The sequence below is a fragment of the Falco cherrug genome, chromosome 17, assembly GCF_023634085.1.
Source record: "Falco cherrug isolate bFalChe1 chromosome 17, bFalChe1.pri, whole genome shotgun sequence".
Taxonomy (NCBI): domain Eukaryota; kingdom Metazoa; phylum Chordata; class Aves; order Falconiformes; family Falconidae; genus Falco; species Falco cherrug.
In genome coordinates, this window is record NC_073713.1 from 5722306 (window position 1) to 5739131 (window position 16826).

The following is a 16826-nucleotide window of genomic DNA, read 5'->3' on the forward strand; positions in this document are numbered from 1 at the left end:
GAAACTTGGCAAGGAAGGAAAAACCTTGCAAGAAGGAAAATCTTGCATGGAGGAAAACCTTAGGAGGAGGAAAACCCTGCGAGGAGGAAAAACTTGCATGGAGGAAAACCTTGAAAAGAGGAAAAACCTTGTGTGGAGGAAAAACTTGGCAAGAAATGAAACATCGCAAGGAGGAAAAACCTTGCAAGAAGGAAAGCCTTGCAAGGAGGCAAACCTTGTGATGAGGAAAACCTTGTGATGAGGAAAACCCTGGCAAGGAGGAAAAACCTTACCAAGAGGAAAAACCTGGTAAGGAGGAAAACCTTACCAAGAGGAAAAACCTTGCATGGAGGAAAACCTTGTGATGAGGAAAACCTTGCATGGAGGAAAATCTTCCAAGGAGGAAAAACCTGGCAAGGAAGGCAACCTTTCAAGGAGGAAAAACCTTGCATGGAGGAAAACCTGGCGAGGAGGAAAACCTGCTATCGGCCAGACAAGGTGTGCCAGTGGCAGGGTGGTGGCAGCTCCCAGCTCAGCACCCTGCACTCAGCACGGCCACATCCTTCCCAGCACAGAGCCTGGCATCGTTTGCCTTCGCCGAGGTTAATTGGGTTAGCGCACAGCTAAAGGGCGTAGCTTGTCCGGGTGCCTGCTCCCTAATGAGCATCTCATTTGAATCTATGCAAAATAGCAGGGAGCATGGAGACATGCTAATTAAAGCGATTTCTGTTCCCTAATTAAGCAGCAATTCTCCACCCCAAGAGGGTATTCTCATACAAATTTGGATTTGGAGGGGAGAGAAACATCCTGAAAATTTACAGGGGGGGTCACGGTTTGGCAGCATCCCTGCGCTGCGAAGGACCATCGTTATAATCTTAATTTTAATTATTTTTACCCCCAAAAGCCATTGCACTCCTGTGCTGGGGGAGAGCCTCAAGTCCTTGGCCTCTCTGCCAGCCACCACATATCAAGTGTTTTCACTTTTTCGTTTTGTTTTGGGGCGTTTTCTGTGGATTATGGGATTTGTAATCCGCCCAGGACTTTTCTAGTTTTTGTTTTCTTTATTTTTTTCCCCCTTTTACACTTGTGGAAATAATGACGTCCTCCAGGAAACCTCCTGAGGGATAAAATTAGGGCTGGTAAACACAGGGTAGTGCAGCCCATCGGTTTTGCAGGTCTGCCTGAAAACCAAGAAACTTTGTTCCAAGGTGTTGTTTTTGTTTTTGTTTTTGTTTTTGTTTTTGTTTTTGTTTTTAATTAAAAAAAGCAGATTTCTCTTTTATTTTTAAACACAGGAGCTGTGTCTCTGTCCCGCCTGCTCCACGTGCTGCTCAAGCTGTTCCACACAAAACCTTCCTCTGGATAAATCCCCTTCCAGTTCAACCACCACGTGCAGATGCAACCAAAATTTCATAAATTCAAAATAATATTTAAAAAAACCGAGGCATTCCGGGCGTGTTTGGGGCTTTTTGGAAAGGGCCAAGGGTTTGGCTGCAGGATGAGGCTGTAATGCGCCGGTTCACCGTTTTTAATCCCGCAGATTAGGTCTAATGCCGCGCAATTTAGCAAGCTGTTAATATTAAATTACGCTGCAAATGACGGGAGCTTCCCCGACGCTTAACGTGCTCGCGCTGCGGTTTGCAGCTGGATGCTGTCCAAGCCCCAGTAAAGCCCCACTTGCTGCTGGTTTTCAGCCCCGTCTCGCTGGAGCAGGGTTTTCTCGGTGGTGTTAGCGGGTGGGAAATCAGGCACGGAGCATGCGCGCAGCGTGCAGGATTGTTTCCAGCCTGCTGGAAAAAACGCTGGAGCCGCTCTCCTGCTCCCTCGCTCCTGCGACGCTTCAGCTTTACGACCGGCTGCAGGAGATGCAGCGCTCTGCTGGCAACCCCGGCTCTGCACCGGGTTGTAAAAGGGTTGGGAACACCTCGGTGCAAGAGTAAAGGGTTTACAACAGGTACCGCAGGCCTGCCGGTGTCTAAATGAGCGGCCCGGGCGCTGCAACCACCTTTGCATGAGGGGAGGGTTGCACAGTGCACGACCCTCAGGAGCATGCGAGCAAGCAGCCTGTCCGTGGTGCACAGTTGCAAGGGTACACGGTTCGAGGGTTCACCATTGCAATGGTGCACAGTTGCAGGGGTGGGCTGTTGCAGGGGTACACAGTTGCTGGGTCCAGTGTCGTGGGGGGTGCACAGGCACACCATTGCAGGGGTGCATGGTTGCAGAGGTCCACCATTGCATGGGTGCCGGTGTACGCTGTTGCAGGGGTGATGGTTGCACGGTACACTGTTGTGGGGGTGTCACTGTTTCAAGGAGACACGGTTGCAAGGGTACACGTTGCAGCAGCATGCAGTTGCAGGGCTGTATGGTTGCAGGAGTACACTGTTGCAAGGGTGCAGAGTTGTAGGGTTGCAGGGGGAACATCATTGCAGGGGTGATGGTTGCAGGGTACACCGTTGCAGGGGTACACTGTTGCGAGGGTGCATGGTTGCAGGGGCATGAGGGTGCATGGTTGCAGGGGCACAGAGTTGCACAGGTGCATGGGTGCGTGGTTGCATGGCTACACAGTTGCAGGGACGCATGGTTGTACAGGCACATGTTGCATGGTTGCACAGTTGCAGGGGCACAGGGGTACATGGTTGCAGGGGTACACAGTTCGGGCACGTGGTCGCACAGTTGCAGAGGTGCATGGGCACACAGTTGCAGGGGTGCACGGTCGCAGGGGTGCAGGGGTGCACGGTCGCAGGGGTGCAGGAGTGCACATGTGCAGGAGTGCCGGGGCACACAGTTGCAGGGGTACACGGTTGCAGGGTTGCAGGGTTGCAAGGATGCATTGGCACACAGTTGCAGGGCTGCACGGTTGCAGGGGTGCAAGGATGCATGGGCACACAGTTGCAGGGGTGCACAGCACATGGTCACATGGTTGCAGGGGTGCATGGGCACACAGTTGCATGGCCACACGGTCGCATGGTTGCAGGGGTGCATGGGCACACAGTTGCAGGGGTGCGTGGTCGCAGGGGTGCACATGTGCAGGAGTGCCGGGGCACACAGTTGCAGGGGTACACGGTTGCAGGGTTGCATGGTTGCAAGGATGCATTGGCACACCGTTGCACGGGTGCACAGCACACGGTCACACAGTTGCAGGGCCACACGGTCACACAGTTGCAGGGGTGCATGGGCACACAGTTGCAGGGGTGCATGGGCACACAGTTGCACGGCCACACGGTCGCATGGTTGCAGGGGTGCACGGGCACACAGTTGCAGGGGTGCAGGGGTGCAGGGATGCATGGGTACACAGTTGCAGCGGTGCACGGTTGCGCGGTTGCACGGCTGCAAGGCTGCAAGCGCCCTCCGCGTGGGACGCGGAGCCCCGCGGCGGCGCGGGCGCCCCCGCACCCCCCGCACCCCCTCTCCCTTAAAGGGCCCGCAGCCCCGGGGCTGCGCGGAGGGCACCGTAGGGGACCGGGCCGCGCTCCCCCCCCGCCGTGTGTCGTGCCCCCCGCCTCCCCCGCCGGCCCGGTGCCGCGCCGGGCGGCCGCACCCCCCCGCCCGTTGGTACGCTCCGGGGGCGGGGCGGGGCGGAGGTGCCGCGGCCGCCTCCGGCACGGGGCGCCGGTGGAGCGGGGCGGGGAGCGGGGATAAGCGGCGCGGCCGGGCGGCGTTGGATGGAGGCTCCCGTCCGCCGGGTCGCCCGCCCCAGCCTGGAATGTCCTGGGGAGCCGCCGCCGAGCGGGACCGGCACCGGGACCAGGGAGGGGGCGCGGCGGCTGCCCGGAGGTAACGCGTCCCCCGCCGCCCCGCCGCGCTGAGGGGGACGCGGCCGCAGGTGGCGGCGGCTCGGCCCGGCCCGGCGGCTCCTGTCAGCCCCGGCCCGCTCCTGCCGGCGGCAGCGGCTGAAGGGGGGGTGCTGGGGGGGGGCCGCTCGCGCGGGGGGCCCTCTCCTGACGGGGGCCGGCTCCTGGGGGGGGTCCCCTCCTGGGGGGGGCGTCCCTGGGGCGGCTCCTGAGGGGTCCCTGCCTAAGGGGGTTCCCCCCGGGGCGGCTTTTGAGGGGGGGTCTCCTGCTGACGGGGGTCCCCGGGGTGGCTCCTGAAGGGGGGTCCCTTCCTAAGCGGGTCCCCAGGGCCGGCTCTTGAGGGGTCCCGCTCCTGAAGGGGGTCCCCGGAGCGGCTTCTGAGGGGGGTCTCCTCCTGAGGGGTGGTTCCCCGGGGCGGCGGGCGGGCAGCCCCCCGTGTGCCGGAGCCGGGCGCGGCCGAGGGGCCCGGGCCGGGCCGGGGCTGTTCTGGTGCCCCCGGTGCGGGGCTGGGCGGGGGGAGCCGGGGGGCGCCCGGGTGAGGAGGGGGTGGGGGGGGGGGAAGAGACCCCCTGAGCGCAGTTTCAGCGCTCTGCCCCCAGCCTGTGGCTGATGTACCGTTATACTGCCCAGTGAAAGTCCCCCAGGCTGTATTTGTCATTAAAACGCTGCTCCGTCTGAAGGCGCTGCGGCGGGGGATGGACTTGGGGTCGTGTCTTGCCTCTTAACCGCCTTAAAATTGATAATCTCGGTGCTTGGTTTTAATCCGCAAGGTCACTTTCTCTGTGATTAGAGCGGTGGAAAGTCAGCCCCTAAAGCGAGAGGTGGTGTGTGATGCCTGGGGACTCCAGCCGTAAAGCATAGTGACATCTTAACTCTGTTTATTTTAATTTTTTTTTCTCATTATGACACCTCCATCCTTAAAGCTGTCAGATTCTTGCTTTTTAAATGGCTTTTGCTTGCCTTTGTCTGTCTCTTTGCCAGAAAAAAAAGAAATAATTATACAGTTGCTGACTTTTAATGAAGGAACTTTCCAGTCGACTATTGCATGTTTTCAATATTGATGTTTTCAAACCAAAAGGGAAATGTTTTTCAGACGTGACACAAAACTTTCAACTGTTAGGCAGAAAACAGGCGATGTTTATTTTGCCCCTGCCTCATAACTTTTTAAAGGATTGGCGAATGGGTAAATGTGATGGCTTTATGTAGGTTTGTGTGTGGTGGTTTGTTTTTTTTTTTTTTTTTTTACTGCTTTCCCCGAATGATTTGCTGGGTCTATGTGCTCAGAGGTTTCTGAGAAGGAGTAGCTGCGCCGAGCCTGCGGCTGTAAAACTGTCAGCTCTGAAGGGGTGTTTACTCAGTGAGTTGTATCTTTCACACATGCACCAGAAATACAATTTACTAACCCAAACACCAGGGTTGTCACTCCACAGCCACTGGTCACTGAGGTTACTGGCAGTGCATAAACTTTTATTCTTCTGGGATTTTGTTTGTGGCCCAGTGTCTTCTTGGAACAAAGCAGGTAATCCTGTTGTGCCGGTGCTTAAAGCCAAGCTGTGTGGAGCCGGTTTGCTTTTCTGCTCATCTCCCACAGCTTTCGTGTTTTGACAGTTGCGATTTATGTGATGTACTGCCTGCCTGTAACTTCTTTAAGGAGAGATAGCGCTTTTGTAATAGCGGTTGCTGAGGGCAGCAGCCCACTCCTTCATGTCACTATATTCCAAAAATTCTCCGCTCAAGTAGCGGGGAAGGTTTCGTGGCATGATTTCTTAATGCTTTTCTGTTAAACCTGACATATACCCTAATTACAACCAGCGTGCTTTTGTTCTACCAAACTAAACTAGGCAGTGAGCGCTGCTTGCGTGATTCAAATGCATCTAAACCAAACCCTACTTCTTAAAAATGGTTACAAGCCTGTCCTCTGGGGAGGGGTTGATAATGGAGTGCTGCTCCATTTAAAAAGAAATAATTTTTTTTCCTGTAATCCCCTCCCCAAAACAAGAGGGAAGTTCTTGACTAGTTCAGTCTACATCCTAGAAAAATCTTCAGGCTTGCGAAGCAGCCACAGAAACCCACGACTGTTGCTCAGATCTGTTTGGTTATGTAAGGCTAGACTTGCAGATAGAAATACTGAGACAGGATCTACTGGATTACCTGCCAGCTTCATGTTAAAAGGGTGTTTTTTATCTCCTCCAAGGGGCAGGAAGTAAAATGGGAACAGCTCTAGTGGCGAGGGATTAGTAATTCACCCAAGGATGAGCGCGGTAGCTTTGTCGCTTGGATTAATGCGATTTACACCCTTAAGCTGCCCCAAGCACTTGTAAACAGCCGTGCCCGTGCGTGCAAGGTGAAGCACAGGCAGGCTAGGAGGCTGCTCCCGCCTTGGCAAGCAATAATGCACCACGCAAAGCAGCTGGGAGGGTTTATCTTGGTTATTTTTCACCCTCTTGCGGGTGCCAGGGTTTGGTAGGACACCAGCTCTACCTGGTGCTCTCCAGCCTTTGCCTGCCAGCCCTTTTGGGTGCTGGTGGGTGGCGGTTGGGCCAGGACGCCTGTGTGCTCCCTCTGTCGGCATGCTGGCCAGCCTGGCTGGGATGCACTGGTACTAAACTCTGTGTTTCTTACCTCAGGACTTGTGTGGGGGCCCTGGCAGAAACCAACAAAAAACCCAGACACGTAAGGAGAGGCCTGACTCTGCTATGGGGGCAAACCCCACCAGTGCTTTCATTATCTCAAGGTGTGCTGTAAACCTATAAACTGAGGCTCATGCTTACTTTGGCTCACTGGTGTGCCAGAGGAATAAGGCAGCTGTGCTCCAACTTCAGGTGATGTCACTTGAGGATTTTAACTGTCAGAGCTTAAAAATACACTGACTTGTTTAAAGACTGCTTCTGCAGATGTGGAAATTGTGAAGCAAAGCAATTGATTTGCTCACGTGAGCGCACAGCCATGCTGGTGTTCGTCATCTCATAAATCCTCCTCTGTGTATCCCCGAGCAGACCTGCTTTGCCTAATGAAGGCCTTGGTCATACTGACACCACTGAAATTAATTTAGTGGCTGCTTGAGATAAGACGCTACCACTAAGTGTTAAGTCTAGCAAAGCTTCAGCTGCAGCAGCAAGAAAACTTAACTGGGAAGCATGTGATGATTAAACCATCTTGGGAATAAAGCTGTTTTCTGAACCAGTGCCTGACACAATCTGCATGTAGCTTGCTGCGTGGTACAGTTGTGCAGCACCTTCTCCCGGTGTGCCTCTTCACCTGGCTAGTAGCATTGTTGATGTGACTGAACGTGTAAAGGACCAGCTGCTTTAATTCCAGCTTCCCTGGGAAGTTGTTTGCAGGGCTGGGTGTGAGGAGCAGCAGGTTGCAGGCTGATAGCTCTGGGTCTTTGTATGTGCACATCCATCTTCTCTCTGCTGCCAAATGAGCTTTAATGCGAAAGGTTTGCATCAGTAGCGTGAGCTATTTCTAATTCTGTATGTGAAAAGGCATTGAACTTCACCTAGCTTTCCTGTACCTTCCACCAAACTCGCTCTTCACGCTTTCTCTAAGAGTTCTTTTACTGCAGTGCCTTTTAGGCTGCACAGGAAAACCACCAACTCTTCATTTTCCTTATTTCCGTGCCTACAGATGTGAATCTTGAGGGTTTTGTTGTTGTTTTTTTTTGTTTTTAATGCAGTGCTCTGTTCCTGCGTAGTTGTGTTGGCATGCAAACACATGCAAAATGACATGAAAATGCGGTGTATTTGCTGGTGAACTTGGTTCCAGCGAGGCGTTGAAATCTTTAGCTTAGCGCGAGAAGCCCTGAGACGGAGCCAGTCTTCACCCACAAGCCTGTTGAGATCTGGTATTTCAGGTAGCATTTTATATGGAATCGCTTTAATTGGCGTGCTGCACGCAGCTCAGGAACCTGCCTGACGTCTTTTGTTAGGCAACATCTAATTTGTATGAATTAATTGATACTGTAAACTTGACCTTTATATGTAGAGTCAGTTTTTTGACTGCTGCTTTGCTTATGATCTGTTGACTAGCGAGTGGCTCCCTTAGCTGAGTCATGCCGCTTTCCTGCTCGCTGCAATGTTTTTCTGTCAGTTTTCTCATTTTCCTCAGTGTTTCAGTGGGCCAGGGAACTTCTGAGCTGATTCCTGGCTGCAGCTGGGGTGAGGCTGATCAAAAATGCTGGCTTATGTAGCTTAAAAATCTTGTTAAAGGCTTCAAATCCTGTATCAAGCAGACTTGGTCAAATTGCCTCCTGAAGTGGGAATTTCCAGCCTCTCTTGCAATCCGGACTCTTAAAGCTGGTACATGGGAACCAAACTTGTTCTCTGTACGCTTTTTTTTTTGCAGTTTTGATCTAGTTTAACAGGTGAGCTGGTACAAGGCCTGTTCTCCGAGTGTGTTGTCTTTCCTACTGGCTTAGTGCTCTCCTGGTGGCCTCCCTGAGCAAGCCCTGGTATTTGTGTCCCCTTCTCCCAAATAATTCACTCTGGGATAGCATTTGTCCTTGGCAAATTCAGCAAAAACCTCTTTGCTGTATTACTTTAGCTAATGAGAGGTCTCCAGCTACTGTGTCCCCAGGAGTTTTTAGACTAGTTTCCTCTCTGTGTGTGTATGTGTATATGTATATATTTTTTTAGGTTTTTCTTTCTCAGCTTACTGTTCTTCTAGTAACATCCTTTGTAGATGGCTCAGTCCAGCTTCCAGGGCTGACTGTGTCATAGTTTTCCACTTAATTTCCCCAGCTTGTTTCTCCCTTTCCGGTGCGGATGATGATTCTCCAGTGACAGTTATCACTTTAGGGTAAACTGCTTGTTCAGCCTTACTAGGGATTGAGATTTGTGCATCCATACCACCTGTCTTTTCCATTAAGCCCCTGCTTGCTCTTTCTACGTGAGAAATATCTCCTGTCTTTCAACAGAAGGGAAAATAATCATGCAAGGTGGATTGTTTTCCCGCTTCCCATACCTACAAGATGTCTTGGAGCTTTTCTGGCCAGGTGGGATGCTATTTTTTTTTCTTTTTTCTTTTCTCCCCCACCCCCCCCCCCCAGCTCCTTGGGCGCCGTTTCACATTACAACTCAGTCAGAGGACTCGCTGCTGCAGGAGGTGGCAGGTACATTCCTGCCTCTTCCCTGCTGTGGGAATCCAGTGCTGGAGCAGCTGCAGGGGAGTGACTCCAGCTAACCCTTCCAGATAAAAAAAAAAAAACCAACAAAAAAAAAAACAAACCCAAATCAACAAGCCCCAAACTCTCCGCTGGATCTTGCCCCACAGTTAGAGTTGCTAAATCTTCCACTTCGATGACTGGGGAGGCCTCTGGGGGCTAGAGGGGTGCTGGGGGGGGGGAATGGCCCCTTTTGGCAGCAGCTGGCTTTTAAATTGGCTTAGCTGTCTCATAAAACCGCATTCTCCGTGCTGTGGCTGAGCCAAGAGCTGGTTGCCTGGGGTGGGGTGGGGGGCTGTCTTGCTGTTCCCCCCCACCTCCATCTCCTGCTCCCTGCCAGAAATGCCCGATTAAACCAGTTCAACTCACTAAAACGACAGGGGGGAGGAAAAAAAAGCCCCCCCCCCCCCCCCCCCAAACATAATCCCCGGAAACGCAGAGCGAGGTAAGCCAGCTTGGTTGGAATATTTTCTTCCAGCTTGGCAGCTGGGGGTAGTGCCAGAAGCAGCAGGAGAGAGCGAGGGAGTCGGGGCGGGGGGGGGGGGGGGGGGGATTGGGAGACCATCCCTTTTGGCAGCGGCCAGCTTTTGCCTTAGCTGTAAGGTGAAACCGCACCCCTTGGCCTCACCTGTCTGTCTGATCATGCCTTTGATTTATACCCTGGGTTTTGCTGTTTAGTTTTCCCTGCAGACTTCAACCATTGTATCTGATAATGAACCGAGTGGTTGAGCCTTATTTGTTTAATTCAAAGACAAGTTTAATATTTCCTACCTCGCAGTTGTACAAAGTCTGCCTGCCTTGTAGACCTTGGTTTTCCTCACGGTGAACCTGTAAAATGCCAAAGAGCGCCAGACAAAGGGGAAAAAACGCTTGTGCTGTGAGCAGTCCCCCCGTTGAAAAATGGGCTCTGAAGGAGAAGGGCAAAGGGGCTGGGTGCCGCTGGTTTACATTTCTGGGGTGTTTTGTCTTAGCAGAGGTAGCTGTGGGTTGTTGCCTGCAAAGCACACCCTGCCAGCTTGCTCCACCTCACCTTCTGCGTGCCGGTGGGACCCCCTGCATTGTGGGCTGCCAGCTCCAGTCAGAGGTGAGCTGTGGGGATCTGCTGTGCCCCCCTTATCTCGGGCGAAGAACGTTCCTGAATGCCTCTGTAATCGTTCTGCATCATCTGCTAAAGCACTGAAGGTCAAACAGATGCTGGACATCTTCATGGAGAGCGTTGTTGTGTCTCGTGTAGGTGCTTTGTGCCAGAGCAGCAGCCCGCTCTAGCTGGAGATGCCCTTGTTCCTGCAAGGGGATGGTACTGGGACTTTTCCTTTCCTGGTCCTCGCAGAGCGAAACAAACCATTTATCTAGCTAAAAGGCCTCAATTGCAATTATCTTTAAAGAAATCATGTTTTTTTTACATGCCGGTTCAGGAGGTAACCCCCAGGTGACCATTCCTCTTGTGAGGACGAGTCCCGTCGGGAGAGCTGCAGCAAGGGAAGAGGATGATTCTTCTGAGGTGAAATTCCCTACTCGCTTCCACATTGATCCAAGCTAGCTTTTCCCAAGTAAAGTTACTTTGATCAGGTGGTGTTTTCTCAGTTTTTAATTTCCTTTTATTTTTTCCTTCTTGTTTGCTAAGAGATGATAGATCAGCCCAAATAAGGGTATGAGAAAGGCTGGTGATTTTCAGGAGGATCCAGAGACAGTCAGTGCAAGACATGTTGCCTTTATCTTGGAGATCAGGAGATTCCTTTGCAGTGATGGATTAATCCACTCTTCAGTGAATAATATAACTGAGAACAAGTAGGAGCCAGCGCTCCAAACAGATGACTTGTTTAATAAGTGTATGCTTGTCGTCCCCCGCCTCCCCCCTCTGAAAAGCTTCTTTCTTCACCATTTCATTCAGCCTGCCTGCTGAAATCTTACAGCCACCTGCGTATGTGCCAGCCCCCCCGTACCAAAGGAGGGTTGAGGATGGGGCTGTGCCAAAGGCCTCTGGTCCCAGGTGGATGAAAAGATAAACGGCAGCTCCACCAAGCCAGGGGGAGGCTCAGGTTGGAGAGAGGGTGCCTGTGGGCTGCTCTGGCCGTGACATCAACTGGCTGCATGTAGTTCTTAGCCTAATGAGCAGTGTTGATGCTGGCGTCTGCCAAGGGGTGACCTTGCACTGCTCTGGTCCCTTGGCTACAACAGCTGTCCCCCAACAGAAGGCAAAGCACTCTGCACCCTGGGAAAAAGTTGTACATAGGAGCTTGAAAATTGGCTTGAAAATTGAGGCGGGGGGGGGGAAATGAACTTGTTGGGGACAAGGAGATGGCAATGGGTGGCTTAGATGTGGAAATAACGATGTTTGGGAAGATGGTTCTTCAGTGGTGCTGGGGTGGATCTGCCTGCCCGCCCAGCTGGTACCTCATCTACAGCTCCACAGCCTTTTGAGCTGCTCAGGGTTGTTCTGGAGCCGCATGCTGAAGATACTCTCCCAGTGACATGTGGGTCGTTCTTGTGCATCCAGTGGGTTACGAGGCTGGGAAGGGAGCTGTGCGACTTTACCAGTGGAATTCATGTAGCTAAATCTATTATTATCCTTATGGATATAGTGGAATAACTCTCTGGCAGCTCACAAGCTGTGTGTCTTGTCGCTGTAACATCTTGGAACACGTCAGGGGTAGGTCCTGCTGATAGTTAGATGTCTGGGTGGGTCTTTGCTCTGCTCAGGACCCCCCAGGTCTGTTGTGGTCTGCCTGGCAAAAGCTCTGATAGCTCAAGGTCAAGTTGGTGAAACTCACCAGCTTTGGCTTCCCTTCTTTCTTGAGAGCTGGTATTCTTGCACTGATGACCCACTTGGGGTGGGGGATCAGTAGTTAGAGCTTTCAGCTGTATTTTGGAGAACTTCAGTGCTGTGTGGGGCAAAGATTAAGATCTTTAAAACAGCATTTCCCCCCTTTAGAGGATGGGTTTTGCTGGTGTTGGCTGAGTGTGATTTCTGGTAGCTGAAGAGTGCTGCTGTGTAATGTTCCAACTCCATGTAGATTAAATGTATTGCGGAGTCAAACTAAACAATAGCATGTGGTTTTCCTTTGTTCCCCCCCCCCCCCCCCCCCTTCCCCCACAATAAGAGTTCACAAAAGTTCCAGAATTATGGCTATATGCTGGAGCGTAGGCTCGGATTTTCATAAAGCTTGCTGAGGGCTGTTAACTTCTGAGGAACTATTTCACGTTTGCATAGCTTCAGGAAATCTCTTATGTTTTTCAAGAGCCTTTTCAGAAGCGTGCCTTTTGGTGTAGCGCTTGGATACCTGCTGCCTAAATACTTTGCAGTGACAGTATATCACAGCTTGATGGAGATTCGAGTCTCCTCTAATAAAGTGCAAGCTCAGGAGGAAAACCCTGAGGGGTTTTGGAACAGAAGATGTTTTCTGTTCCTGCCACTAATCTTTGTTGCAGAATGAAATAGGAATGTATCCTTTAAATCTTTGTCAGGGTGTAGAAGGAAGCTGGCAACGGATGTAATCAAAAATGTTATTATCAAAACTCTCTAAATATGTTGAAATTTCAACCTTAATGATATGATTTTGAATTCAGCTATTCAGACTGAGGCATTCTTTTTTTGGGTGCAGATTGCACTTCCAAATTGCTGTGCGAGTCGAGATCAATCAGAGGAGTCTAGGACTAGATCATAGATGGTGGATGCTGAAGTTACAGTCTGCAGCTGTGTGGCTTGAGTCTCTTCAGCTCTGTGAATTGTCACAGGAACAGATCTCAAATGAGTTGGGTGGTAGCACTGAGGCACGGTTTCGTAGATTATGGGCTTTTGAGCTCAGCATTTAAAAAATAGTCTGATTTCGAGTCAGGTTTTTTTCTAAACTAGTGCGTTTGTCATTGCTCGTGTGTAAGCTACACGCATGGAAAAAGTAAGTATATTCAGAGGTTTTCTGAAGCAGCTCTTACTGGTTCCAGTAAAACAGGATCTGGCGCCGCTTCATTATATGTGCAGCGGCAAAGACCCTAAACTGCCTCCTTGGTATGACAGGAGACTGAAAGTTTTTAGCCGCCTTCTTGTTGGTTGGAATAAGGGACCTTCAAGTCACCTTCACCCTTCCGACCCCTCTTCCTCGAGACTGCAGGTTGAGAATGTAAAAGAAACTGAAGTCCTTCTCCGAGCCAAAGGTGTGAAGCTGTTTATTTTCACTCTGGAAGCATATATATTGCAGGAGGCAGATGCTAGCCTGCTTAACCTAAGCATTCACTACTTATCTGGGGTCTGGCAGGCATACAAGTGTTGTCCCTTCTAATCCCCCAATATTAAAAAGTCCAGGCACCTTTCGCTGGCTGAGTCCAAGATTGTTGGCTTCTCTTTGTGTGTTTTTTAGAGCAGAAAAAGAAACATTTGCTTTCTTTGCCAAGTTTAAATGAAGACTAAAGCTGTGGTGCTGCTTAATCTTGTTTTTCTTGCTATCTGATGGATGCTAACGTGGGATGGAATCAGTCCCGGCAGCCGGGTTATCTTTGCAGGGCCCCTGTGTGTTGCTGAGCTTGGCATTAAAGTCTTGCGGGGGAGCTGACTTGCTACGAAGAGTCTCGAACCTTTTTCCTACATCCTGAGGCCACAGCAGCGGTGTCCCATCTTCGTTTGGGAAGGTGTCTCCTGGAATACCAGTCTGCTGTTGGACATCCAAACAGAAGTCCTGTTCAGCAAAGTAGGATGTCTCTGTGCGGGTGAAAACAGGGCGCAGTCAGGTTAACCTGGTACAAAAACTCTCCCTGGTACCTGTGATGAAACTTAACTACTTTCCTATCAGTTGCTCATGTCTGAACTAGTTCTGCTGGTAGCAGCTGCCATCACCCTAATTTACGGGAAGAGATTTGGGCTCTGACTCATGAACTGCCACTGTTTGATGCTGGTGCCCCCCGACTGCCCCTCCGTTGGGGGCTGGTCCCTGCCTTAGCCAGTGGCGCAGTGTTGACTCGGAGCTCAGCTGCAGTGGGTGAAGCAGCAGAGCTGGAGAAGCTGAATCCTCAGGCTACGGTTTCATGATCGCTGCTGCCTCCTTTCCCTGGTCCAGCTTGGCTTTGCTGGCACAAGAAGGGAGCGGGAAGCTATGGCCGGTGCTTGGTTCTGCAGCGCTGCTGAGCAAATCTAACCCAAAGCCCCCCCCCTCCTTCCCCCGTGTTCTGCTATCCCTCACCTCGCATGGGAGCCAAGTCAGTTTGTGTAGCAAACCTGGCCTGAGCAACATGACTTTTTAATTTTATTTTTTCCCCCTTTCCCTGCCTAGCTATTGCAGAGACAGCTTTTATCTGGGCCTGAGGCTAACAGGATTGTTTTTGCTAGAGGAATATTGTCAGTTGTGTCGGGATTCCTTCCCTCTAGGTTAAGAAGCTCAGAAATGTGTTTTTCCTGGAGAGTTCGGACTTCAATTTTGAAACCAGGTTTGATCTGTGGAGCATGGGGGAAGGGAGGGGAGGAGAGCAGTAAAACCGAATTACCCGGTTAGCTTACTGTAACACTGAAGGATGAATTGTTCGAAGGCTTGTTTTAATTGGGGGGGGGGGGGGGAGAAAGGATGGACTCTTTCCTGCTTTATTCCTCAGCTGTCACTGGTTAGCCGGTTTGCTTTTTAATAACCATTGTTCTCCTGCCTATTTACCCTGGAGACTGGGTTCAGCGGCAGTGTGTTGGCATTGCACGTGACAGTGTGTGGACTACTGTAAAAGGAGGGGAGGCGGCAATTTCAAGTGGAGGACAGCAATTTTGTGGAGCAAACAGTTAAACTGGAGCTGTTGCTCCGTTTTGTGCCCGATTTCAGCCGTCTGCAGGCACAGTGGATTCTAAAGGGTGACTTTACAACCGTGCTGTAACACACAGGCTTTGCTCTCCGGTTCCAGCGCGCCTCCCATATCCTGCAGCCATGAGTTCACAGGCTCCTAATTGCCTATGATGTAAGACAGCAGTAGATGAGGTTGCTATAAATTCTGGCTGCAGGTGTGGATTTAATAGTCATGCTTTCCTTTAAGGAATCACGGATAGCATGGATCCCTGCAAGTTGCAACAGACCGAGTTGGACTCGGGATAAGGCAGCTAGAAGAACCCTGGCTCTTGTGTCTTTTAGAGCTGTTGCTTGCTGGAGGCTGCCAATGGACGGTGTCAGTGTTCATCTAGAATCGCCTCGGGAATGAGCTCGGTGTCCTCTAACAAAGCTTGCCCATGGTTCCTCTTCTTTTCATCGACTTTCTCTCACATCAAAACCTATCAAGAGTGAGAGTGCTGCTGGAAGCAGACCTCTGGGCAGCGTGCGTGGACACGAGCTCCTTTGTCTGAGAGTCTGACAGGCTTTTTTCTGATGACCTGAGTGAGCCTGTGGTTCTAGTCCTTGGTTTTTTGGTGTGGGTTTTTTTTTTAATCATGCTGGATTCTGGTTACAGGAACCATAGGGAGATTATAATCACAGGTGATCATCCTTGACATGCAAAATTCAAACTTTTTGGAGGGGAAAAGACACACCCTGAGGCAGTACTGAAGCTTGCTGTGGTGTGTGCACCTGTAGGTTGGATAATTAGGGCAGCGAGTCCCCTAGCTCACTGGAGGAAAATAGGCATGTCTCACTTGGAGTTGGGTTTGGTGGGGGGTTTTTTCCTGTCTTTTGGCCACATTCTTGCAAGTTCAGGGTTTATTAAAGACACTGGGGTGGTGCTTTGCTACTTGCTTTGAGGCCTCATGCTGTTAAGAGTGCAAAGTTCCCTTTCATGGACATCCATTCCTAGCCCCTCCTTTGGGCTAGCACTCCAAGACTGCTTGGTGAGCTGAAACTGCTCCCTTGTCCAGGTGAAAACTCAACCTCATTTTTTTTCTTTGGCTGAGTTTTCAGCTGGATCTGCCAGCAGATCTGACTCATGCGGTGGCCGCATGATCACTGGTGCAGATAGGAGGATGCAAGCCAGGTCCTGAAGGAAGGTGTTACTGCCCTCAGCAGCAGCCTGTCTTTAAATTGGCTGAAACTGGTTGCGAAATCTCGTTCTTGGTTTTAAATAATAAAAATAAATAAATAAATCACTCGGTTGAAAAAGTAAACCCCCTTGCTCCGAGGATCAGGCCAGCTCTGTAGGAAGGAGCGGAGAGGGAGGCGTTTGCAGAAGGACCTTTCCAGACACAGTTGAAGGTGAGCAGAGCTGTCACTGGTGATGGCAAGGTGGCGAGGCAGAATCGGGACAGCTGGTGAGCTAGATACGGGGAAGAAAATGGGAGTATGAGGCAAAGTAGTGCCTAGTCAGGAGAGAGTGAGAGGGCTGGGGTCTTGGGGGGTCCCTGAAGAGCAAGGGGTGAGGATTTTGTATGTATTTCGTTTACAGTTCCTCTGATGGAACTGTTAGACTAATGATACCTTCAGATCCCTTGAGGTCTAAAAGCCCTTATTTAGGTATTTAAGCATAATTGCAGCCCAGCAGAACTGTATATTAGGCTAATGCTCTGTTCTTTTGCTTCCCCTGAGGCTAGAAGAGTCAGCAACCATACCCACTTCATTAGTGTGGCAGCAGGGGGACTGTCTCAGCTTTTTTTTCTGAAGTTAATAATGAAATTAACCTAATTGTTATGCCTGTTTGTGGATAAGAGTGCATGGCTTCTGTGATGATTTATTTTTTTTTTCCCCAATGTCTGTCTTGTTGTGACCGGTGCTGATACAGCAGGATGGGGATCCCAGGCCTCCCCAATCAGAGCACGTATGTGTGTCGATAGCAGACTAGTGACTCAGGAGTGTTTTTGACTGCGTGCTGCAGAGGCACAGTACACAAACTGTTAAATTTTTTCCCCTCTGCTCACAAATCCATTTCTTCAGTCAATGCCAAAGCATGCGTTCTTCTATCAAGACCATATGTATGCCAAGACCGAAGTTTTAAAGTCAAGGTGTTTT

At 50.8% G+C, this 16826-nt stretch overlaps 1 protein-coding gene across 1 annotated transcript in view; it reads left to right on the plus strand.

The window, feature by feature from the left end:
• Positions 1-3568: 3568 nt before the first annotated feature.
• Positions 3569-16826, plus strand: part of CDON (cell adhesion associated, oncogene regulated) — a 54799-nt gene continuing 41541 nt past the window's right edge. Inside the window, exon 1 of the mRNA XM_055728641.1 lies at positions 3569-3753. The gene's annotated coding sequence lies outside the window, so the exon portion shown is untranslated. The remainder of the gene's footprint in view (positions 3754-16826) is intronic.